The 26,370-nt window shown below is 39.1% G+C and overlaps 1 pseudogene; it reads right to left on the bottom strand.

Annotated features, from left to right (window-relative positions):
- The window catches only part of LOC149263279 (methylthioribose kinase pseudogene), a 61,277-nt pseudogene extending 40,985 nt beyond the window's left edge, over positions 1-20,292 (bottom strand).
- Positions 20,293-26,370: the final 6,078 nt, after the last annotated feature.

Below are 26,370 nucleotides of genomic sequence, written 5' to 3'. Positions count from 1 at the left end.
GAGACACAGGTGAATTCTCTGAGCGACTTCCCTTGAACATATTAGTGACACTGAAATGGATTGGTAGTGTTAACCCCAAAAGTGGATGGTGTGATGGACCAATGGTAATATGACCGGTGAATGGAATAACCCAACCTGCCTCAGACATGGAGTGAAAGTGTCATGTTCAAGAGCGACTTGCTACCAATAAAGTTTCTCCGAGTTTTCTTCCCAATTTTCCCCAGTCATTGCTGACCAGTAGCTCTTTATTTTTATCAAGCTTGAGGAGGATAACATATTCTTGTTCTACAATTTGCCCTTCGGGCGAACTCATCGCTATGTTTTAATGAGCCTAGCGACAGTGAAACTCGTTCTTGTCTATATGACAAGTTTGTCGCTATTGGTTTTAACAAGTTTAATGACAATGATAACTCGGTCCTTTTTCAATTTTAGAGAGTCTAAAAAGGGACGGAAAGGAAACTCCAGTAATCATTTTTCGTCATATAATCCCTTAAGTCCGAAAAAGTATAAAATAATACGAAAGGGATGAATTTTCGATAGTTTTAACGAGCCGAACAAGACAAGCGCTCGATCTTTTTGTGTAATAATCCCTCGGGTCCAAAAAGATTAAAATCTAGAGGAGGGATAGTACTTCCGGTAGCTTTAACGAGCTGGAGAGGCCAATTGCTCGGCAATATTTTCATATTTTACGAGTCAGACAAAAAGAGCTTAAAGGAGACTCATTTTTTGAGGAACAAGTGATGATTTCGGGTAGTAGCTGATTCCAGGTAAGGTTTGGAATTTTCCAATCACGGCAGTGTCACAAGGATGGCTAACAAGATCACTCATTGTAGATGTTCCTCAAAATGGGTAAACAATCAAATGGAGGTGTATGATCAGCAAAAACAGAGTGGAGGTGATGATGAGAACACGACCAAGGTTCAAAAGCTGATGATAACGCATTCACAATGGTTATTTACCGGAGATTGGTTCATTTTTTAATGAGCTTAAACTCTGGGGGAAACATTTGCTCATTGCTTAGGTTTAATTTTTAACGAGCTTGAACTTCACATAAAAACTGCTTGTGCCAGTCTCATAATAAGGATGTCTCATCGATAGATTCCATTTTTGTGGAGCTTGCACCATTCCAAGCTTTGCTCCATATCCTTTTGTTATGCAAGCTAGGAACGACCAATCCTACGAGTTTAAAGGGTTGAGAATCTACAAAATAAGAAAATAAATGGTCGCTCTTCACTTGCATGCAAAAAGGTTTGCATGCCCCCAGGCATAGTGAAATAGAGTTTCCAGGCTACCATATAGAAGTTCTCGCATTTGCAAGATAGTTTCCATCTGCGTAGCAGACAGAAACACTTCCCGGCTTAGTCCATTTGGACAAAGGTGATTCTAGCTCCAACCACCTAACCTTGACGATGGAATCTTATTCCGGTCTAATCCCATTTTCCTCAATGGACAGGTGTCAAACTAGTCATATATCCTTCACGGAAACCTACCCTATACCCAAAGTTTCCCTGTCGAAGCAGACCAGGGTGCATGCCCCCTGGGTTTCAATCATGGCCACCGAATTACTCAGTTCTTCAGGCGGACGGACTGGAGATTGATGAGACATTCCTTGCATGGAAATACCAGTTAGGGATGGCATTTGACTATTAGCTATGTGTGAGCCGGGGAATGAAAGCTGGTCTACGAGCTGGACCATTCGGCATTCATGCAGAAAACACATTACTCGAAAGAGTGAGGAGACAATGGCTCCCATGCTATAAATATAGTCACGCCCAAGGAGCAGATTATAATCTATAGGTCCTTGGACTACCATTACGTTCATATAAATGGTTTTCCTTCTCAACTTTATAGGTACATTGGGAAGGATCCCTAACGGTCGATTGGTTCCTTTGTTGAAGCCTATCAGATTTCTCATTTCAGGCATAAGCGATGGCGAACCAAGCACTTTCCAAGTAGTCGAGGAAAGGATACTCACAGAAGCCCCTTCATCTATGATGGTACTGACCATGACCATTCTGTAAGCTTGTACAATGATTCAGAATGGTACACTAGCTAGTAAACGGGGTCTACATAGTAAATTCCAATCGAAGGAAACGACTAGGTTGCTTGGAGGTGGGACCGAATAGACGGACGGATATGACTTTGACGAACTTCCTTCCTATGATAAAGGAACGGGTAGATTGCCCCCATGTTCATCGGAGTCCGTGTTTACGAAAAGAATTTGAACGGTGTCATTCTCATTCTCTTCAGTGACTGTATCATCTGAAGATGGACCTTCTGAAGGCAAGACTGGGTCGACCGCCACCTCGACCTTTTGACTTTTGTGTGGTGTGGGTTCAGAGGGTTTATCTTCAATGACAGATGCTTCGACCGACCACAATGGCATGTTAGTCAGATTTTCAACTAGTGATGGACTCGGCAAGAGTTTCTTGTATCCAAGAGGAAGCCGTAGCGGTGAACCAGGACGGTTATCTAAGACTCTTTTAGCCTCATCTAGGAAGGGACAATGGTGGATGGCGTGATCGCCTTCACACATTTTACAAGGAAATTTACATTTCCTTTTCTATCCAAATACTTCGCTTTCACTAGTTGAAGGTGTGCTTTCAACAAGATCCTCAGAGGTTGATGACACCGGATTGTGCAAACGAGGAGACCAGTCCCTTAAGATCCGAGGGATGCAAGGACAATCTCGATGATAGTGGTCTCCTTTGCAAATGACACATGGAGATTTAGGCTTGGAGGGTGCAGTGTGTGGATTTTCGCTAGACGATGCTCGGTTACCCCTTTTTTCCTTTGGCTCCTTCTTCTTCTTTTCCTTCTTCTCCTTCCCCTTCTTCTCCTTTTTAGTTACTTGATTTTTAGCTTTACCAGCTTCATCAAGTGAAGAGGAAGGAGGAGAGGGAGAAACGGACGAAGTAGAAGGTTGGGGGGTAACTCTAGTATCATCTAGTTGCTGACTTGATTGTTCAGGAATCACGACATTCTGAACGACGGAGGTCGAGAAGAGCCATATTGGCAAGCCAATCGTCAATCCTGGAAGTGACAATGTGGCCATATGGGGTGCACCAACATCTCCCCAAGAGGAGAAAGGACTAGGATTTCCTCCAAGGGGAAATCCTTGGTTGGTGGACTCCATTTTCGTCAACCTAAGACAAATGTGGGAACAGTGATATTATTCCGATTAAAATAAATTTTTGACGCTTCGACACAACTCGTTTTTTCAATTTTTAAGAGTCGAGAAAAAACAAAAGATGACTCTAGTTGCCTTCGATTTTTAATGAGCCTGAAGTGACAAGTGCTCAGATGGAACTTTTCATTTAAGGAGTCTGAAAAGGAACAAGAGAGACTACTCTGGAAATCTAGACAGAGGGATTACTAAACCAATCGCAAAACTGCAGAATACTTTTTACGGTATGACATTCAATCTTCTTGAATGCTGTGTTCAGTGCATTGCGATCGATAGGGCGGTAGACACAGCTTCCTAAGGATAAAGGATATAGCCTATTGTGGTCTCCCAATATATACTCGACGGTACGTGGGAGCACAAGTCCGTACTGGCACTTGTTGTCTCAAAGTGGAGGAATCACCCAACCAGCAACGAAAGCAACAGTTACCAGGCTTTACGACGCCGGAATACGTCTCTAGCCTAGACTTCTAAATGTTGTGCGTTAGGTTCCAAAGCGTTTTTATGTTCATTGAATTTATTTTATAATTGATCTTGCTTAAGAAATTTGCCTTTCAGGTTCACAGCGCGATTTAGTTATATAATTCCTAAAATGCAATCTAAGATGATAAACAATCGTTTAATCTTCTTTTTGCAATGAAAATCCTAGCGACTAGGGAAAGAGAAATGGGATTCTTTCAACATAGAGTAGAGAGCACACACTATATGCACTGTCCTAAACCAAACCAACAAGTAGTATAAATGGAAATGCACATGCATGTATTTGTTTTCTGCTTTCTTAATGTGTGAATGACAAAAAGAATGCTGAGCACAAATCTGAATTATCTGTTCAAAGCGACAGTACTAACAAATTTCTCTTCAAAACGACAAGAGGATAATTACGACACTTTGCGATTTTGAATTGAAAATTGCTTTCGACACTTGAAAAACTACTAATTCAAATCAAATACAAGAGTAATAGTATAATCGACCATCAAGAACAATAGGATCCTTTCCTTTGATTGAAAACGACACTTGCGACCCTTTCAAATCAAGAAACAACAGTTCGATTATGCTACTTCTTTGTAAAAGAGAACTGAAAATGGCGCATAATACATAAAAACATTTACAATTCCTTGCACGATGGAGGTGGAATGATGGAAAGGAATGGGGTTTCCTCAGTGGTGTACTGATCACAGACAACAAAACTCCTGAATAGAGTTGAAGAGAGTGAAGAAAAACCAAAATCTGAGGGAAAAATTAGCCTTTTCTGATCATCGCACGTGTAACACAGGGAAACAGGGATGCATCCCACCTAGTACACACGGGAGGTGCGATGCATCCAGATTTCCTTGAAGAGAGGGTGCGATAGTACCAGGACGAGACTTTACTTGGCTTTTGGTCACAGTTTGTAGCTCAGTTCAGGGATTTAGGCCGAGAAAGTGATAGTCAGTAAATATAAATCACAGGGGTTGATCTGATGAGGTTACTAGAGCCACCACCAGGGAAATTAGGATGTTTGCAAATCGATTGTTCAATTTATAAACAAAACCCGGAGATAGACTGAAGCAGCATTGATCTAATTTTCACTTGCATAGCAAATGCAGTTCGAAGGCTAGCTGGCTTGACTTCAGGCTCCGTCTGTAAGTTTATAAAACAAACAAATATAGACAAGCAAACAAGCTATTCGCTCCCCAGTGGAGTCACCATTTTGTTATCGGGAAATCTAGTGTCCACTCGGAGCTGCTAGTCCCACTAAGACGGGTAGCTATCTTAGAAACAAACACACTAAAACTACTTTCGTTTTCCTTTATGAGAAGTAGATAAGAGGGGAACAAAGGTACCAACCTCAGTCTTGCGCTTGGTTCCTTGTTTGGTTCCTCTCCCTTCTGACAGATCTTTGCCGCTTCTTTCCTTGCTTCAGAGAGCACCTGTAGAGTCAAAGCAGCATAACACTATCGAAGTACAGAGATCTACAATCATAAACAATATAGGACCAGATATATATTGACCACAGAAATGCATATATCATCAAACATACAAGAATGTGGAGGAAAACTCGAACAACTTTATTAATAGAAAGAATAGCAAAGAGGATTACAACCAATTGTTCTGACCCAACATCATCCTCCCAGCATGAAAGCCCTTCTTCACCTCATGAAAAGCTTAGATCACCCAACACTATGATGTTTCACCAAGAAACCAACAACACTTCCTTACAAAATACAAGATTCCAGCCTCCGGATCTCTATGATGAGGGATCCATATATAGATGTTTGCAAGGGGTGAGTCAGCTGCCGGGTTTTTGATTAGTGTCCTCTCTCTGATAGTTCTTGGTTCCACTTGGAGATTCATGATCTCTTACTCATCCCTAGGCAAATTCAAAGAGGCAAGTGTCATAGGAGAAGTTTCTGGAAGATTCCATGATCATCCACCTTGCAAACTCTCTCTGCCATTTGTCTACTCTCGCTCATCGCACCCTACAGAAGGGCTATCTAGTATGCATCGTACCTTTTACATTGAGCAGGTGGGATGCATCACACCCTTAGCACTGAGCAGCCTATATGGTCTAGTTTTGACCATTTCTGAACAGTTTTCCATGGATAACTTCTGGGAGATGATGTAATCCGCTGACCTTTCTCCTTTAGGGTGTGAAGCAACACTTTTAGGGGCTTAGAAGCCCTTGGTTTATGGACATGTATGATTGGGGTTACAGTGCCCAAAAATTTCTATAACAAATGTCAATATCAAGTGCCCTTTCCGCAAGGTCTAAAAAGAACTCCTGTGCACCTGTCATATGGTGGGAAGCCTCGGTGTCTATGTACCACACATCGGATGATGTACTCCTACTAGATGTAGAAGTAATAAATGCAAAGTCCTTGTTAAAATGTGAAGCAAACTGCTCCACCTCTGTTGAAGCTGCAATACCCTTCTTCCCCTTGTTCTTCCTCTCAGGACACGTACCAGCATAGTGTCCCATCTTCTGACATGCTCAACGTTTGACTTTGGACATATCCATATCTTTCTTCTTCTTCTTCTTCTCCTTTCCATTAGCTCCATTTGATGAGGCCCATTTCTTGGCCTTCCCTTTGTTCTTCCCCTTGGCTGTCAAGGCTACATCCTCCTCATCTTTTATCTTCACCTCACCACTACCAGTATTCCATATCTCATGCTACACACAATCATCCCAGAATCTGTTCCAATTGGAGGGATTCTCCCTAGAGGTAACAACAACTCCAAAGACCTACCAAGACTTAGGAAGTCCCACTACAACTATCCTGACTAACTATGTGGGTGCAATTGTCTCACCAATAATAGTAAAATAATCACGTACCTGTTTGAACCTGCCAAGATAATGAACTACACTTTCAGCCTTTGTCATCCTGGTGTTCTTAAATTGTTCTTTGAGTACCATCTTCCTGCTCTCATTGGTACTCTGATAGAGAGTGGTTAGAGTTGTCCACATCCGATATGCATATGTGTTTCCACTTACCTAAGGAACCACATGATCCTTCATACTGTCCATCAAAATTATTTTTTCCTTTGCATTATTTTTGTGAATTCAGCAAATTCATCTGCAACAGTATGAGGTATAACCACTTGCTGTGCTATGTCCCAAACTGCTGCCTCCTCAAACATTGTTTGAATTATGTCCTTCCAAATGACATAGTTGGATATCCTATCCAGTCTATCCTCTATCCTTAGGAACATGGCCATGACTGCTGTCCAAAATTTACAAAACCAAGAAATGGAGAAATGAACTTTCCAACACACCTTGCTGTCCAAAAATTTAGTTTGTTGTCCAAACCACTGTTTTTTGTCCCAAACCACTGTCTGCTGTTCAAACTGCAATTTTCAGCTTGTAGCTTTGATACCATGTTGAAATTTGATGACTAAAAAGTTTCCTGCAATCCCAACCCAGTTTTAATTTCACCTTATCACTCCCATTTAGTTAAATTCCCTTTCCCATAAACATACATTCAACATATAGAATTCTGGATATGAATTTTTTAGATTAAAACACATGGTACCGTCAACACATGCTGAAAAATAAATATGGACATAAACATACCAACAACACACATAAAAATACACAGATTTTTGGTTAATTTAGACCCAGGCAAAACCCCTTCAATCTTCTCCGAGGAAAACCCGCTAGAGAGCTCTTCAAATTTATTTATCTTTCAAATTCAGGAAAATTACATTTGCAAACAAAACAAAACAACAAAATACAACTTATCTCTTCAGCGCAAAACTCCTTGAAAACCATGCCCACTTTGCCTCGATTTCCATGCCCACTTGAAGCTGAAAATATGTAATGTATGGATATGGACTGTACGGACTGTACTGTACGGATTTCTGTACCACTATACGGACTGTATAAATTTTTATTTTTATTTTTTCTTTCAAAAACTTCTCTCGAGTAACATGCAACTCACAACATTAAATGATGTTCATACTGTACCTTCTGTTATCTCCTATGCCTTGATTTATGTGCCCAACTTTGCCCAGAAATTACTCCTCTAGCTTGTTGCAACAAATTTCTCCTTCAGAACTTTTCTCCAGCTCTCAGCCTCCTTTCTCCAATATTCTCATGAAGAATGAATGCAATATCTCCTTTCTTCCCCCCTTTGTGTTCCCTAAATGACTTTTGGGAAACCCTAAGATCTAATGGCTCAGATTCATTTAGATGAAGGGATGAGAATAAATGTGCATTTAATTCCCACTTTCTATTTTTTAACTCATCCATTAAATAAAGTACCCACATTGTACTTTATGTCTAAAGTCACTTTTCACTTTATAATTTAACATTAACTTTATGACTTATAAAGTCACTTTCACTTTATAAAGTCACACTTAGGAAAAGAATTATTTTGGACACTTTTCCCTGGGTAGAGAATAACCCATGGGAAACCATTTGTCCAAGGTACATTAAAAATCAACAATGCATTTTCTTGGACTCTAGAAGCAACTAAGGCCTTTGAACATCTTAAAGAGGCAATGTGCCAAGCACCAGTCTTAGCTATGCCTGAATTCACAAAAACCTTTATTATTGAATGTGATGCCTCAGGAAATGGAATTGGTGTTGTTTTAATGCAAGAAGGAAGAGCCATTGCTTTTGAAAGTCGTCCAATCAAAGGAAAGTATTTATAAAAACCTATTTATGAGAATGAAATGTTGGCAATACTACATGCACTAAAGCAATGGAGACCTTACTTAATGGGAAGACACTTCAAGGTAAAAACAGGTCATGATAATCTTAAATAATTTTTGAAACAAAGATTATCTTCAGAAGAGCAACAAAAATGGGTCACAAAAATGTTGGGTTATGACTTTAAAATCATCTACAAAAAAGGGAAGAAAACTGTTGTTGCAGATGCACTCTCAAGAAAGGATGAGGATGTGGAAGCATTGATTTGTGCCATTTCTATTATCCAACCTAATTAGATAATTGAAGCAAGGGATGAATGGAAGAATGACGAAGAGGTGTGGACACTCATTCAAAAGTTGCAGCAAGATCCCAATACATCTAATACATTTAGATGGAAAATGTTTCATTATGGTACAAATATCGTTTATATCTTTGTAAGAATTCATAACTCAAGCAAAATGTTATTTTAGAATTGCACACCTCACCCTTAGGTAGGCACTCGAGATTTTTAAAAACTTACCACAGGATCAAGAAGGAATTTTTTTTGGGATGGCCTTAAATTTGATATTCAGAAGTTTGTGACAGAATGTTTGGTTTTCTAACAAAATAAAGTTGAGACAATTAAGACCCTAGGTTTGTTACAACCTTTAGCCATTCCAAGTCAGCATTGGGAGGAGGTCTCAATGGATTTTATCATAGGTTTACCCAATTCTGAAGGAAAAAGTGTCATCATGGTGGTAATTGATAGACTTACCAAGTATGCACACTTTTGTGCAGAATCTCATCCTTTTAAAGCCAATATAGTTGCTACCGCATTTACGGAAACAATTCAAAAGCTACATGGAAATCCAAAGATTATTGTAAGTGACATAAATCCCATGTTCACTAGAAATTTCTAGACAGAATTGCTTTCTTGTCTTGGTACTCAATTAGCTCATACCTCATCTTATCATCCTCAATCTGAAGGGAAAATTGAGATAGTGAACAAATGATTGGAAGGATATCTTCGTTTCTTTATATCTAATAAAAAAACACAATGGGTCAAATAGTTACCTCTAGCTGAATGGTGGTATAACACTTCCTTCCATATTGCAGCAAAAATGTCCCCATTTATGGCACTTTATGGATATCATCTACCATCCATCACATAATATTTAAAAGAAAATTCTAAGGCTAAAGCAGTGGAAGATCACATTGAGCATCATCAACAAGTTCTCCAACTCTTAAAGGATAACCTCACTTTGGCGCATAATCGAATGAAACTATAGGTAGATCTGCATCACAATGAAAGAAGTTTTGATGTAGGTGATTGAGTATTTTTACAACTACAACCATACAAACAAATGTCCCTCAAGCAAGCTAAGAAGGATAGTAAATTATCACCCAAGTACTATGGTCCTTACAAGGCGCTGCAAAATATTGGTACTATGGAATACAAATTGGAGTTGCCTACATCTTCCTGAGTACACCCAATTTTCCATGTTTCATGCTTAAAGAAGGTTATTGGTGACAAGCTCCCAGTTCAAACAGTGTTGCCAGAACTTGACGAAGAAGGAAAAATCATATTTGAGCCTGAAGCAGTCACGGAAACAAGAACCCGATAGCTACATAATTGATTAATTTCAGAGTATCTTATTAAGTGGAAGAACTTACCCACTGAATACTCCACATGGGAGGATGATAAATTTATACATAAGCATCTAGAAATATTGAAGCATTGAGGACAACACGTTTTTGAAGTAATGGGGCATGTTAGGTCCCTATAATACTAGTGTATTTCCCTTATTGTTATTATTAGTGTAACCCCCTATCGTTATTGTTGTGCCCTTGTATCCCCCATGTTGTTATTGTTGTACCCCATAGAAGCCCACTATTGTTATTATTGTGCCCTTACATTAGTATTATTATGTAGGATCTAATTATATTGTGACCCCTTAGAATCCTATGTATACCAAGGAGGACTTATCATTTGTATCATCCAAGAATTGTTCATTTATGTAATGTAAAGGAGGTTTCCCCTTCGAAGAGGACAATTTTTAAGTTGTTGATCTGTCTTTTCTTCTATTATTTGAGCTAGTTGCATAACATTCAAGGTATTTTTACTAGTTTTCATTTTGGGGTTAAAGAAAATTAGTCTTGTGCTTTAGATAATTATTATGGTTTTGTTGTTTTCGGTTGAGTATGGATTTATTGATGAGAATACGGACATATGGTGGAGAAGGTTTTGTTTACTCTTTTCCTTTGTGAATGACTGGTGAGATTTTATGAAACCGTTGATTGGTGTTTCACAAGAAGCAATATGGGACCTTTCATTCCCTTCCCTAGTACCGCCTTCTAAATATAGAGGATTCCATTTGGCATCAAGAGATCGACTAGAGTTTGACCTGCTAGATATCCATGAATCCTCTCTTTCAAGATGTACTACCTATGAAAGGGTCAAGCACCTCTTTCGTCAAATCCAAAACTTCACCATTGCTGCTAGCTCTAGAAATGAAAAATCCATCTAAGGTAATACAACGATGCTCAATTGCTTCCAAAACAACTATGATATAGCAAATACAATAGAAAATTGCATTGATTGAAACCTCGATTGGAGTAGAACAAAAACACTTTCAACTTTATTTTGAGGTCTAAGCATAGGTACGTCCCAAACATTACTGGCATACTTCTGTCCGGTGGCTAGTAAATTCAATATTCAGATTTTGAATGTGAGACTCATCATTCAAGTAGACTTGTTGATGTCAATGGAATTTATTTTCCTAAGAAAGTAAATATTCCAACAATATGGAATTTTGATCATATGCCCATGTAGGGAAACTAAGTAATGTCACCTTGAACACTGCTTGTATACCTCTTTGTATATATCTAACAAGCAAGAAATCTATTACCTTAGATGGAATAAGTACACAAGAACATAATACAATCAATGCTATAGTGGAAGCTAGGTAATCGTATTGATAAAATAATGTAGTGTCATTGTTTAATTTTTAAGTTCACAATATTTAACATTGAACATGTCTCTTTTGTTGTAGTGAATATCCAATATCAATTGTCTTAGTTGGAGTGGGAGATGGGCCTTGGGGCATGGTGAGACAATTTGATGATAATATTCTAGCTCGAGCATTTGACAACTTCCAGGTTATCTGATTTGCTTTAAAAAAATGGAGAGAAATGATATGGTGTAGTTTGTACTTCTGTACTTCCATTTAATTTGCTAACTTAATTTGTAATTTTTCTTTCAGTTTTGTGGTTTGTGAATTTTACAGAGATTATGTCAAAGAATGTTTCTCAATATAGGAAGGAGATTGAGTTTTCCCTTGCGCCACTTATGGAAATATCATCTCAGTATAAGGCCACATTGGATCTTAAAATACTAGGGTATCTTTAATTTTCTTGACATTGTGTTCTCCATCTAAACTATAATAGCGATACTTATTTAGATCAAATATGTTGTCACTTTTTATCTTATTGATTGATGCCAACATATGGGTAGTTATTGTTGTTTTATCTTTGTAAGATTTGTTGGAGTATAATTGACAAATACCACTATATTCTATTTGTTTAAGACTAGAAAATTTGGATGGATTTTCATACAGAACAATAAAACATTAATAGCCTTGGTTCAGAACAACCCGCTACAACTAAGAGTGCATAAGAGGATTTTTAAGGTTCATTTTGAGTCAATATGATACTCTTGAAAACCTCTATAAGATATCTTACAACTCAATATATAGAAATTTCTATGAGTAACCCTAAGGTTACTATGCACTTTGACCATAGAATCCATCCATTATCTTACATAATTACATCAAATAATTCTTTCAACTTTGTCTTATAGGCTAAGATTTCACTATCCTAGTTCTATCTTTCTTTAATTTAACAACTACCAATGGGCTTGCAAAGAAGTGACATGTGCAGGAATAAAATTAATCTCCACAACTGTTTTCACTTATAGATATATTTACAGATTGTTACAAGATTCCAAAATGGGGAAACCTGTGGAATGTGTGTCCAAGGACCGTTTTTCTTGATTTAACTTGACAATTGCTTCTATTGATCTATGTATTGATGCGTATGGTTCAATTTTCCCAGTATACCTTGCATTTATTCTCTTTCACCAATCTTATGTCTTGAATATATGTTTGTATTCTTGTGGATCCTCACAAATGTGGGTTGTACAAACTTATCATGTTTTGGACGACTGTTCATGCTTCTTGCAACCTAGTGCTGCAATTATTCTAGATTTTCACGACTTGGTCTTGTGGTTTCTACTAGATTGTGGATATGTTGCTTTTTGGTCCTCAACAAGACATTGACAATCATTCTTGCAGTCTCATTGCACTCTGCAAATCTTCACAATGCACACTGCAACTTCGTACGTCCTACAGGTTGCAACTAACTTAACTGTCCATGAGCTTTACACCCCCAAAAAATCTGATTTAGATTGAATCTCACCACTTTGAAGTTGATTTTCCCCATCAAAATTCAAGTGCTAGGGATTTTCACTAGAACTTGTCTCTTTCTTGGATGCATCTCTTGTCTTTTGCTCAACTACTATCAATTTAATATTCAAAATGACATTGATTAGGTGCTTCTCTAACGTGATTATAATAAAAAAAACCTTCTCCTCTCTCTTGTACAAATTAATTAGATAAGGCTTGTCATCCTCTTATAATTTATATTGATTGGCACACCTTAAGGTCATTACATATCTGATTCACATGTAGGGACTATCTATCTTAGTCTCACAAATTCCCATGGGCAATACATCACATTCAAGTTGACTAGTAAACGAGGAAGAACTCGTGAACTTGAACTCACACTATTTTGTGACTATCAACTCTATACATTATATGTATAGGGATGGATTGGCCTTAGATATAATATAATTTTGTCAATCAACAACTCTAATATAAAGTTCTTTTGACTTCCTAGATTGAAGATTGTAGCCACTGTAAACCTTTTTGTCTACATCTTGACAAGGAACATGTTCTCTCTTTAATTGCTTGCAAAAATTAAGGGTTTTTAGAATGGTATTATAATACTTTGGGTCTTGTTTCCTTGACATCAATGTACATATATTTTTCATTCTTCACTAAAGGTGTAAAAGCCAAACATATCTTAGCTCCTTTTTTCAACGTATTCATGCAAGTTGTTTTCTCTAACTCATTTTCAGTGGAATTGCACAACTTATTGATGAGTCTAAGATTATGCCTTTTTCTTCTCTATAAAGTTGAAACTATATGGTATTCTTGTGGAATTCAACCCTGAATCATTAACCTTTTGCCATGATTTTGTCCAAGGTGTTGTCATTCTCTTTCATACCCTCATGGTAGAAGTTTTGCAATTTTTGCTTGAATAATTTTTTCCCAATTGAAGATGGGAAGTCTTACTTGTTTGTTGTGAGTAATTTATTTTACGCCACAACATGACTTTTCATTGTATGTATTCCTATGGGATTTGGAGGCTGTCATGAAGTCTAAAGAGTCTAATTCACTAGATGCTTATTACCTGTCTAGTATACCTTTTTTGGCCAATTTTTACCATTCTTTACATTCATTCGACCAGTAGAAATCCAACATTCAGTATGTATTCCCATGGCCATTTCAGATTTATACCCCATTTCACTGTATAAGCACCTTTGCCTTCACTCTTCATGTGATTTCATCTGCCCATCCTTTTCATCAATCCAGTGTTCTAAAGACTTTACCACAATAGAAAATAATGAAAAATAAACTCACTGTTTAGTTTATTTACCTCCTCTTTTGCTTTGTTGCTTGGGCATTTTTTTCCTAGTTGAAGAGGTTCATTTTCCCTCACATCCCAAGGAGAGTAGTTAAAAAATGTTAGTACTAATTTGGGGAGTAGCTAAGTCACCTGACACATCCCTGCCCCTCATGTCCTGAATACTACGTGTTAGGCATGACACATGGGTGACACGTGTTTGTCATGAGTTTGACTCGTGTCCTATTTGTAGGACATGAGTTTGAGTCATGTCGAACATGAGCCCTACTGGTGTCCCAAAATTTGGACATGTATCTAGTGAAAAAGCATCCTGAAATTGATTTATTGCCTCATTCTCATGCAATTTAGTCACAATTTTGGAGCTCTCAAAGGTTTTAGAGTGTAGCTAAGGACAATCAAGAAATGTTAGAAGGGATTCCAAGAGTTGGGAAGTGGATTTGTCCAGTCCCTACTAATGCTATTAATGGTAATGCTAAATTCTTATCTTTAGTTTTCATCCTTTTACTTAAATTTTTCATTACAATTAATTGACTCACGATGTTGGAGAGTGGTTTCGACCTCATTGGATTTCATATGGAGAAAGTAGAATTTTAGATCCCACTCAAAATCCAATAGACTTAATAGTTTTTCAAGATTTCAGGATTGGGGGGATTACAATGTTTCTGTTGGAGTTTGTCATGTATGAGGGTATGGAATACAAATTTAATTAAGAGGACCAATCCCTCTATGTATCTTGATGTTGGTGGTATTGATTATTGAACTCCTTTATCAAGACCCTAGTAAAAATAGACCTATCACTCAAACAGAATATCAATTTGACATGCTAAGCTTTTTCTATCTTATTTTAATGCTTAGAGGGTGATATTGATTATGAGGATCCAAATATAGGCAATAATTTTGATGATATATAGTACTAGACTATTAGTTATTTTTTGTAGCATGATTTTTTTGGGACTATACAAGCCATTTAAGGCCTCCTTTTTGATGTATTTTGGTTTAGAGATGGATTGCATTTGCACTCAATGCTATTTTGGTTATATGCATTAGTTCCATGATTGAATTTATATCATCATCATGTAAATGTTTTATATATTTCATTTTCATATTTTATGTGTAATTCACTAATTTTTTATATTTTTTTCATATATATATAGTACATAACTTGTCCTCCGTGTCATGCTTCGGGGGTCATTGTGTCACGTGTCAGACACTCATATTTTCATGTTCTTTGTGTCCCATGTCTCCATGGAGTAGTGTAATTTCTTACCTGCTTTCCTAATCCACTATATATCGACATTGTCTTACCTATGTTTTGGATCAATTTCACCTCCTCATTAACCTATGCGTTCTGCACATCAACACACATCAACTGCCAATGACTGCCCTGCATCAAATGTTTACCTTGCACTTGGGATGATTTTTAGTCTCAAGCTAACAACCTATATTAGATTTTAGATTTTCTCTAGGGTGAAAACTACTTATTTTCTAATCAACAATGACATCATTGTTGATGGTCACTATTATTGCAAAATCTAGTAGCCTAGTGCAAAGCCTACTAGGAACTCTAGGTTTAGGACAACAATTAGATTAGCCACCATTGCCACCTTGGTGGCTTCACCCCTTTTTTTCATTGTTATATATTATCTCCACAAGGGATGCTTCCCCAATAAGATTAGAGGTCAGATGACTAAGGGATTGTAAGCCAAATGGATCTCTAAGGAGTTCGCAAATTTACCCATCTTAGAAAGGTCTTCAGTAAAGGAAGGTTCGGGGGAGAGAGAGATGATGTATTGAAGGAAACCATTGGTTAGGCATAAGAGTCCGAGATAATTCCTATAGATCTTAAAGTTAGATTTTTCACTAGCCACCATCAATTTATGGATTGCTGTTAACTTAGGTTTTTAGGAGAGTTCACTTTTCAGAGCATGCAAAACTTACAATAGGAATAGGCAAATAGCCTATTATAAGTTTGGATAGAAAAATCCAAAAGGCTTAATTTTTCAACAATAGGTTTTTAATGGTTGGAAATGAACATAACAAACAAACCCTAGAAGTCAACCCTAAAAACAGGGGTGAAAAATGCATAAAATGTTAGATTTTTCCCTTTTAACATAATAGATGCAATGCTTAATTTTATGATAGTAACATATAGGTGAAATCAATCTATTAAATGAATATTTAACCAAATCGTAACCCTATTTTACCATCAAATAAAGAAAAATGGAAAGTTTAAGTTGATCGACACACAAGGACTAGTTCCTCCTATCATTTGGGTAATGGAGTCGATAGGATAAGGTTTAAGAGGACCCTTGGACAAAGAGGGAGAAAAGAGAATTTGTTCTACTACCAAACCCTAGTGACTTTCGATTCAAGGAGTGGATACTTGATGAAAATTTTTTCATAATAAGAAACAAGAGTGCATACATAATATTGGAATTTTTAATATATCACAAGATAAACCCTAATTTCAAAAATTAATGCAAAATTAAAGAAGAATAACATTAAAATTACACCATTCAATCAAGCATGAATTCAAAAATTCAAATAAAGTCTCTCCATGCAAAACATATCTTCCCCAAGACAATTCACATACTTTGTTAGCAATTGCGTCCAAGTTAAAGAGAGAGAACTAGTGTGCACTCTTTGCAAGAGAAAGAATTGAGTGTCTATGACAACGATCCACTCAATTCGACTCGCCTCTATTTATACCAGGGTAACCAAGTCGAATTGGACATAATTTACAAGTAAAATTCCTAAAATTACAGCTTTGAGTGTTCATAAGGAAAATAGGTCATAAACTGACCTATAAGATAACTCTCATAATGTCGAAACGTAATAAAATGGCATCATCATCAAGTGAAATTATCCATCAAGGAAAGTTCCAATAAGTGTCCAAGAGTTCTCCTCACTCTTATACATCCCAATGTGAAAGGGTGCATCATCAACCCACAAATCCTCAACCACAACTCCTCAAGCCATATGTCATCATCAAGAGGCCACGTGTCATCACTATGGGGTTTGCAAGGGAGATGTTGCAAAACTAGGGCATGACATCATCTTGAAGGGGTGTACCGACCCTCCTAAAATATCTCAAGTCATTGTCATCCTCATTTGGGATTTGGAACAAGACAATGATCATTAAGAAGTTGCAAGGCCATCTTGGGGGCATCTTAGGTCCTCCAGAGCACATAATCAATTTTGGCAACATCATAGCCCTTGTGATTAGTGTTTCAAGATTTTAAGGTGTATAAGTTGTCATACATCTATGTGAGGGCTCGTCTATGTGGTGCTAACAGTGTGGTTTCAAGGTCGTAAGTGCTGTCATGTTGTGTTAGACTCCCTCTTCAAGGTACTGTAGAAGTGTCAAGACATCCCTCAAGAGATATCCAATGCATTTGGAAGGAAAAACTAACACATACCATTAATATCAAGTGAGATCAACATTATTAGGTAAAGAAACCTTGAAAGTATCATAATGGACCATATTTAATGCTAGGGGCACCATAATACTTCACACAATCCTTGCCTTCAAATGTCTTTCTAGTTGGTGATTGTAAGAAGGTTACCAAAATTATGTTTGTGATGGCTATTCATTAGCCCTATTAGGTGTTTCCGACCCTAAGGGGAAGGAAAGTTCCCAGGAAGACACATCAATCCATATGTGCATGTGATAAAGGTGGACATGGAATGGAAAAGACTTTAGGGATGATGCCATTTCCTTAGTACCAATTGAATGGGGTTGAACATCTTGAGTGTAATGATGAGAAGGTATAACAACCATGGGGGCTTTAGTTACCCTTTCTACATCCTATTTTTACCACCTCTCTGGTGTGCCTTTTACTTCAATGATTTTTCTTTTTCATTCTTGCATTATCTTGGGTAACCTATTTGCTTGATTCTTTCAAACACCCCTTAAATAGGTAGTGGTTTCTCGCTCAACGGGGTTGAGACTTTCATAAGTTCCTTGTATTTAGATAGAGCATGATATACGAGGAATTGGGTGATGGATAATGAGGGGAGTAGAGCTTAGTTCAAGCCTTTGTCCAAACACTTTACTTGTCCTAGCTATCTTTTGTTTTTTACATTTTCTTTCACTTGTGGCTATAAATGTTTTTTTATTTCCACTGCATCAACCTCTTATGGGACCTTACTTAAAGATGAGGATGAAGGGTGCCAATATCAGTGACAAACAATAATCACCCAAAAAATGGAAGTGGATACAAAGGATTGTTTTAAAGTGATTAGTTTTAGTTACCTTGGGCATGTTGTATCAATCAGTGCCTCCTATTTGTGCCCCTCCTAGACAGCGAAAGGGAAAGTCCTTAGGGAAGTTCACATTGGACTAGGGAAAAAGGAATCACCTCCCAGGTGAAGTGTGGGAATAAGGATACACTCAATAATGGTCAATCATCTAGCTTAACCTATGATTCATATTATAATTCTCTTAGCATTAAATGAAAGGAAATGATTAAAAAAATGGTTAGTGTGCCTTATAATAGATGACCCACCTTCCTTCAAGTATGCTAGGTGAGAAAGAAAGCATTGACTGAACATATGTGGAGATCTCTGAGGCATAGCTATATGTCGATCATACTAGGGATGTTGACTGTTAGGTTGTCATTTAGAAGACAATTTTTCTCCTAGTGGTTATCTACTTGGGTGGGCAATAGTCATTTTGTTAGAACTTAGACGTAATATATAATAAGGTACAAGCCTTTAATTGTTCATTATATTCAACAAACATCAATTTTCTGCATTTTGGATCTAAGTTGATATTTCCTCATATAGAATTAGAACATATGCTATTGGAGAAAAAATCTTTCAAGTTGCAACCATGTAGTTTTCTCATGGACTAAGCTTCCATTGGTGTGACATTCCATCATGCCTTTGGTAGGATTCCTCTTGATCTGGTACACTGCAATGTGCACTTCTTTTACTCAGTACCTATTTTGAACTTCCCTACATCCCAACAATCATCCTATTTTCTCCTGGTCACAACCCTAATATGTTGAGGTGCATATGTTGCAGAAACAAGTCTTTGGATACCTTCCTCCTTACAAAATTTACAAATTCATTAGAGTGGAATCAACATCGACTCTCAGACCGAATGGTACTTATAATTTACTTGATTTCTTTTCTTCTATCTTGATATTCTTAAATTCAACATATTCATCTGACTTAATTGAAGAATGTAAACCCACATCTTCCTAGAGGAAACATCTACAAAGAGAAAAAAATGCATTGCACCAAATATTTACAGTCACCTTAATGGACCACAAATGTCAGAGTGAACCAATTCCAACATTTCCTTAGCCCTTCAAGTGTTCTCCTCATATAAATCTAATCTTTGTTGCTTTCTAGCTAAACAATATTTACAAAGATACCCCTTTTCATCTACATCTAACAAACCAAGCACCATAGTTCAACCAACTATAATTTAAAACAATATTCATGTTGTAAATATCTATTTTCACATCTGTCGTAGCGGCTAAAACCACCCTCCAATTGGCCTGCACCAATTTCGGAGCCTCCCTTGAGAGTTCCACTTGATGACTGCACACACTCGGGTTCACTCCGTGAGCTCATGTGAGTCCTTGCATCCATCCTGCTTGTTCATTTAATTCAAGTTTCTGCATGCTGGTGTCTAAGTCATGCTTGTGACCATGTTCTGGTTATGATCAAAGTCTTTGCTTCGCATGTGCTTGTTGTGTTCACTATGAAATCATCTGTCACACTGACACACAGAGTCACATTCACTATCACGCAAGCGTCATCTTGATCAATGAATGGTCAATCACTAGTGTCGCACTTGTCACTTGCACGTCGGTCAGTCATGTTGAACATGTGTGTCTAGATGGCTTGAGTCATTTCATCGTCAAGTCATGTGAGTGTGTGTTTGTATGATCACCTATGCATCTTTCGATCATTCACACACTTAGTCATTTTGCTGAAGTTTTCATGAACAGACTTCTCTTTGACAATCGGACCATCACCCCGCCATCGAATCGATTGACTATCAGCCAGAACAACGTAGAAGCACCGAGCTAGTCTTTTCAATCTGTGTTGCCTGCAAGCAATTCAATCAACTCTCATACTAGCCACCTGAATAGTCAGACCCAACAGTCACCTCAGGACTGACTCCCCTCAAAAATTGCGCAGAGGCCACTGACCTTACTTGCTCATCTGACTGAGGAAATTGTGCAGACATGCCAGATAGAAACCAAGTTCCCATCCTTGTCTCCCTCAGAAAATTGCGCAGTTTTCCCAGTCAGTCATCTCGACAGTCGACCGACTGCTCATCTAAGAAATTGCGCAGTTTTCATGAGTAGGTCTTTTGTTGCCCAGTAGTCTGCTCAACTCAGAAATTGTGCAGAGATGATCAGTAGGCTGGCCTCTCAGCCTCAATGCAGTTTCCCTTGCTAGCAACTCCTAGCAGTAGACTGCCAGTTCCCTCTAGGAATTGCGCAGTTTTTGTTGCCAGTGGCCAAACAAACAACTGCCAGTTCCCTTTGGGAATTGCGTAGTTTTGGCTGCCAGTGATCCCAGTAGCCAACTTCCAGTTCCGTTTGGGAATTGTGTAGTTTTGGCTGCCAGTGACCCTAGTAGCCAACTTCCAGTTCCCTTTGGGAATTGCGCAGTTTTTGCTACCAGTCCCCCAGGTAGTTCCTCCCAAAAACTGCGCAATCCCTGCCTTCTGACCCTCGTTACAGCTTGGTATGTTCCTCCAGAAAATTTTACAAATTTGGCCTTCCATACCCTGCTGCCTGCTCATTCCACAAACTGTATAGATCCTGCCTACCTTGCCTTCCTGCAGCCTGGACTGTCTCTCCCAAAATTTGCGCAATTTTTTCTTCCAGCTGAACCAGTCCTCGCAGACAGTCATTGTCGACTTGGATTTCCCATCTCCATCACTCAGTGACTCTTACGCAATTTTCATCAGTAGTGCCCAAAGCCATCATCCCGCTTCACAACCTTGCTGCCTCTCTCGGTCACTTGCATCCAAAATGATCATGTGTCATGGTAGACTAAGAGGTTTTGGATTTGATGTCATCTCGTCATAAGTGACTGCAGGTATAGGTACACCAACAAACATGGCAAGACAATGAATGGGATGAATGAAGGGAGCACATGTAGAAGGATAGGTTCACCAATCGACGAATGAATGATGCATGTGAAGATATGCGCCCACCAACAGACGAACGGACAAACATGCACCTTCACGAACAGGTGAGCCTGTCAAGCTTTCCAACATGGAAGCAAGGAGAAACATGCCAAAGCTTCATTAAGCAAACCAAAGACCATCAAAGACTCCGCGCACTTCGCCATGTGGAGGTGAAGCTGTGATACACCATGAAGACATCCATCACCCAACAACACTATAGCTCCACATGCATTCCAGCAACAACACGAATGTACTAGCATTGTCATGTCGAGTCATGTCGCCCACATCTTTATTATGGGCTATGTTGTCAATCAATGTGATGTAACGTGGAAGTTCAAGAGACCCACTTGTTGAACAAAGAGTCATGTAAGTCAAAAATTCATGGAAGTCAAATGGTCATGAGGGTAGTCGAAAAACCATAAGGGTTAGTTTCACCCTTGGCTATAAATACCCACTCATCTATACATGCAATGGACATCTCACCTCAGATCCTCCCACATAGCCAAGAGAGTCTGTAATATTTTCTTTGAGGAATAAGTAGTGGCTCCAACGCCCCGCACTCGGGGTTAGTGATGTATGGTGTAACGATGTGTCTTGGAACTTTTGCTTAATTCAGAAGCCTACTAACATGCCAACACATTTTCACACATGTATTGCATCTGTTGTAAGACTAATCTTTAACACTTGTAGTGCATGTTTATTTAGCCTGTGTTCTACATATGAACTATTTCACTTGTTGTAATACATAATCTATTAATGGAAATGTGTTGTATATGGTGTTAACGCTGTCTTGCCCATGTAGACTACTCTCCCAGACATCAGATAGACTTTTCACATGAAGCTTTATGTAACAACCGTTGCACTCATTTGGACTCATCCATTGAGTGTTGTACGTGTTATCTTACCTTGTACGTTGTGTCTGCCGCATCTGTGTGGACTGCTCCTCCGAAAGCTGTGCACGTCCTATTGTGTTGTGTGTTCCTAGCCGAGTTGGGATTGCATCCCAACCAGCTTGGGACTCACTTTCACCCTCTCCCTTCACAGTGAAAGAACCATTTACACGAGTACACTATCACTCACTAGGCACGCAAACCTCACTTCTCGAAGGCAAAGCAGACCACTTTCTTGTGCTGACAAGAAAGAGTTGAGGAAAATCCTTATGACAATGGAAACCAGGCCATCATACCGGATGGGACTCCTACGCCAAATGGTGTGAGGTTTGGTTGGGACTTCATACTAGGGTGATCCCCTAAATGTTTGCGGATCCAACACCGTCAACATTTTTGGTGCTAGAAGGAGGGCATCCAGTTGTATATGGCTGAATATCCCCTCACACTCATTCATCAACCATCTGGTCAAGGCAGTAACTCACACTCCCTCTCACCTACTCGCGACTCTGTAGTTGGTTACTCCTCACCTCCCAGTATTGAACACGAGACTCCATATCAACACCTTTTCTCTGTCCGTCCCAAAACTCACCAGTTCACGAAAGCAGTCGGATTGATCCAAGACAGACAACATCTTCCATGCACATCTAGGGAGCCAAAAGCCACTCCCATAGGAGTTGCTATATCATTGGTGGAATAAGTAGTCCTTGCCACACTTGAAGGTCTAGAAGAAGCTATTGAAGATGGAGAGGAACTTTCGATCTTCCGGCAAGGCGAACAAGACACTCTTGTGATCTTGGGATCAGACTTTGGTGTAGGAGGCAGAGGGGAAGGCAGAGGCAGAGACGAACCAACAAACTTAGATCCGGAACCATCAGACTCTGAGGAAGAGGAAAGGACGAAGAAGAGGAAGAGGACAAAGAAGAGGAAGAGGATGAAGAAGAAGAAGAGATGGCTGACCCAAATCTTAAATGGATGACTCATGGACCATTGGCTCTCTTGACCATTCTGCACAAGATGCCGAGGCGAGCAAAGAGGATGAACATCAAGTTTGACCCTGATAGCACAGTGAAGGCAGAAGACCACTTAGAGAACTTCTACTTATATCTGCAGACCCTTGAGGTATGTTATGATGATGTAGCATGTAGATTATTCCCATGTACCTTGGATGGTCGCGTAGCTGCTTGGTATCACAGCCTTCCACCGAACTCTATACATAACTAGGTTGCATACATGTTCCTTGAGAAGTTCACTAATGACAAGACCCCAGCCATGCTACTCAAAGAGTTGGGAAGCCTTAAGATGGAGGGAAAAGAGAAAGCGAAAGATTTCAATCAGAGGTTTACACGTATATTAAACAAGTTTGCAGCAGACACTAAACCTCATGACTCCATCATCACTGATTACTACACATCTGCATTGCCAACCAGCATTGCGCAATTCGTCAAACGAGTTGCAAAACCAACACTGTTGAAAAACTATGAAGAGGATATCACAGTTGAGAAAGATCTGCATGAAGTCGGAGTCATCAAAGATGATGAATCAATAGAGGACTCCAAGGATGCGAGCAGGAAGTCCCAAGCAATGACGAGCAAGTGTTGAGACAAGGAAGCAATCGATATTGAGACCCTCACTCGTCTTGTCAAGAGCTTGACCACTGAAATGTTCGAACTCAAACAACGTAGAACAAACACATTTGTAAGCAGTCACCCACCTAGGTAGAGACAGGCAAGCAGCTCATCAAGCACCAACCAGTTCATTTCAAAAACTGTGCAGAAGCTTGTGTTCGAGATCAAAAAATGTGCAGATACAAAACTATGTTCTTTCCACGAAGAACATCATCCCAAGAACTCTTGTTTGGGCTGGAAGTGAGTCACAAATGATTTCTATTATTGTACACTTGATGCAGGAAGCAATATGCAGGAGCAACCAGAAGACACTGATAATGACGAAGAGGTTGCACCTGATGAACCATCAAGATCTGGGCATGTGGTGAATGTGTATCAGTGCTCGCACACGATGTCAAAGACAAACACCGAGAAGCAGCCTCGAAAGAAAACTGACCATTACAATATTAGGAGTAAAGGGGCTCCCCCTACACTTGGGGAAATGCAAGAAAAATTTAGATTGTTGATAAGGAAGGCTAATCCACCGACCGCCCCAAAGAAAAAAACACAAAGCAAGTCTGGGAAGACAACGACGAACAAAAGCGCATCCATGAGCAGTGAGTTGCAAAACACCCCGCCAGACAACACGGACACCCGTTCTACCCCGGACACCTAGGGAATCCTACCACCTTTGGACTGCAACATTGTTGATGACATGAAGAAAACTCAAGTGAATATCAGGTTTTTTGAGTTGGCTAAGATCCAAAGTCAGCAAGATATCCTGTTGTGCACATTGGGACAAACAACAATAGAAAATGCAACCTCTACCAGCAAGGGAGCAAGCAAACCTCTCAGATCGCTTTCCACTATTCTCAATACACTTTGGATGGAAGAAGAAAACTTAGGTTTCCCTCCATTCCTGCTTTCATTCAAAGTTTTTAACTACAATGTTCACAACAGCTTGGTTGATTCTGGCACGACAACCAACGTCATGCCACTCTCCATCTGTGAGAATCATCCAACTTGATCGAAAATTGGTACCAGCCATTGGTGAACTACGAGACATGATCATTCGACTGTCTCATCACAGTCGATTCCACCAATGCATCAAACATAGTGATTGTGGACATCCATGAGGCATATGGTTTATTACTCAACAGAGACTAGTCCAACAAGTTAGATGGATATTTTGCTATAGATTGGTATCACATGTGGCTTCCACACAAGGGCAAGTGCAACTGAATCTGGGTATAATCTGAGAGGTACATGAAACAAAATTTCACTCCCCTCAATGGCAAGAATGAACTGTTGGCCTTCGTAGAACTCATGTTCGACAACTGCCTCCTTGAAACAACATTGGGGTGTTATCCTGCACGGCCAACTCCAACCCCACTAGAGGCGCAGTTGGGAATCCTTCCTTGCTCAACTGATGGTAATGAAACTTGTAAAGCACATTGTGCCAATAGTAGCAGTAGTAGTAGTTGTACTAGCACTTCAAGCGGTCCGCGTACAGATGAGTTGTGGACCATGTACTTTGACAGATCAAAGACATAGGACAACTCAGGAGTCGGGTGTGTTCTGATTGACCCTTGCAACAGGAATCATCTGGTATCAAGTCATTTGGAGTTCGAGTGAACGAACAATGTAGCAGGATATGAAGCACCCATGTTGGGATTGCATAAATCCATCAGCCTCAACGTGGTCATACTCAAAGTGGTAGGTGATTCAGAGATAGTGGTACAACAGGTACGTAACACATTCACTGTTTATCATCACATATCAAAAGTTACCAATAAGAGGTATGGAAACTAATCTCAAACTTCCAAGCATTTAATATCATTGTTGTACCACATACGTGTAATGCAACTGCCAATGCAATGGCAAATGCAACCTCGAGAATGTCACCGACTAGGGATAGATTTACTATTGAAATTTTGTACAAACCATCTATCCAGGACAACATAACTAACTTACACGTGTTTAATTATGATCAACAGATACTGCATTTCATGGCCAACGCTGACGCTTCCAAAGATGCAGCGATAGACGATGACGAGCATGAGTGCTATCTACAGGCGGAAGCTAGTAACATGAAAGGCCACATTATCACAAAAGCTGTGGCATCATTGGAAAAGCTATATGACTTGCAAAAATGGTTCCAGGGGCCAAGGAACAACAAGACCCACAGTTCCACCATGAGGCACAAACTGATAAACCTGGGAACAGAAAAGGATATGAAGTTTGTCAATCTTGGTACATGTTGTAAACAGAAAGAGTGGCAAGCCTTTATCCACTTGTTCAAATAGTACTGAGATGTGTTCACGTGGATGTATGATGATCTGAAAACTTATGACATGAGAATCATCCAACATATCATCCCAATTAAAGAAGGGGTCAAGCCATACCAACATAAGCTAAGGAAAGTACATCCATCGCTTGAACCCCTCATACAGAAAGAGCTTACTAAGCTGTTGGATGCACGGATCATATACAAAGTTTGACATTCCACATGGGTCTTATTACACAACATTTTGTCACTGTCCATGTACTCCCCGTCCATGGTCTTGGAGGACCTCTACAGTGAACCCGACATGCTTTCCCATCATAAAGAAACTCCCAGTATGTCCTTCTTCATGAGTAGAATAATTCCCATT

This window comes from Pinus tabuliformis, chromosome 6 (assembly GCF_031772625.1).
Source record: "Pinus tabuliformis cultivar Carrire ecotype Pingquan chromosome 6, CPIR1, whole genome shotgun sequence".
Taxonomy (NCBI): domain Eukaryota; kingdom Viridiplantae; phylum Streptophyta; class Pinopsida; order Pinales; family Pinaceae; genus Pinus; species Pinus tabuliformis.
The sequence above is the reverse complement of the archived record's forward strand: the minus strand, read 5'-3'. Positions and strand labels throughout refer to the sequence as shown.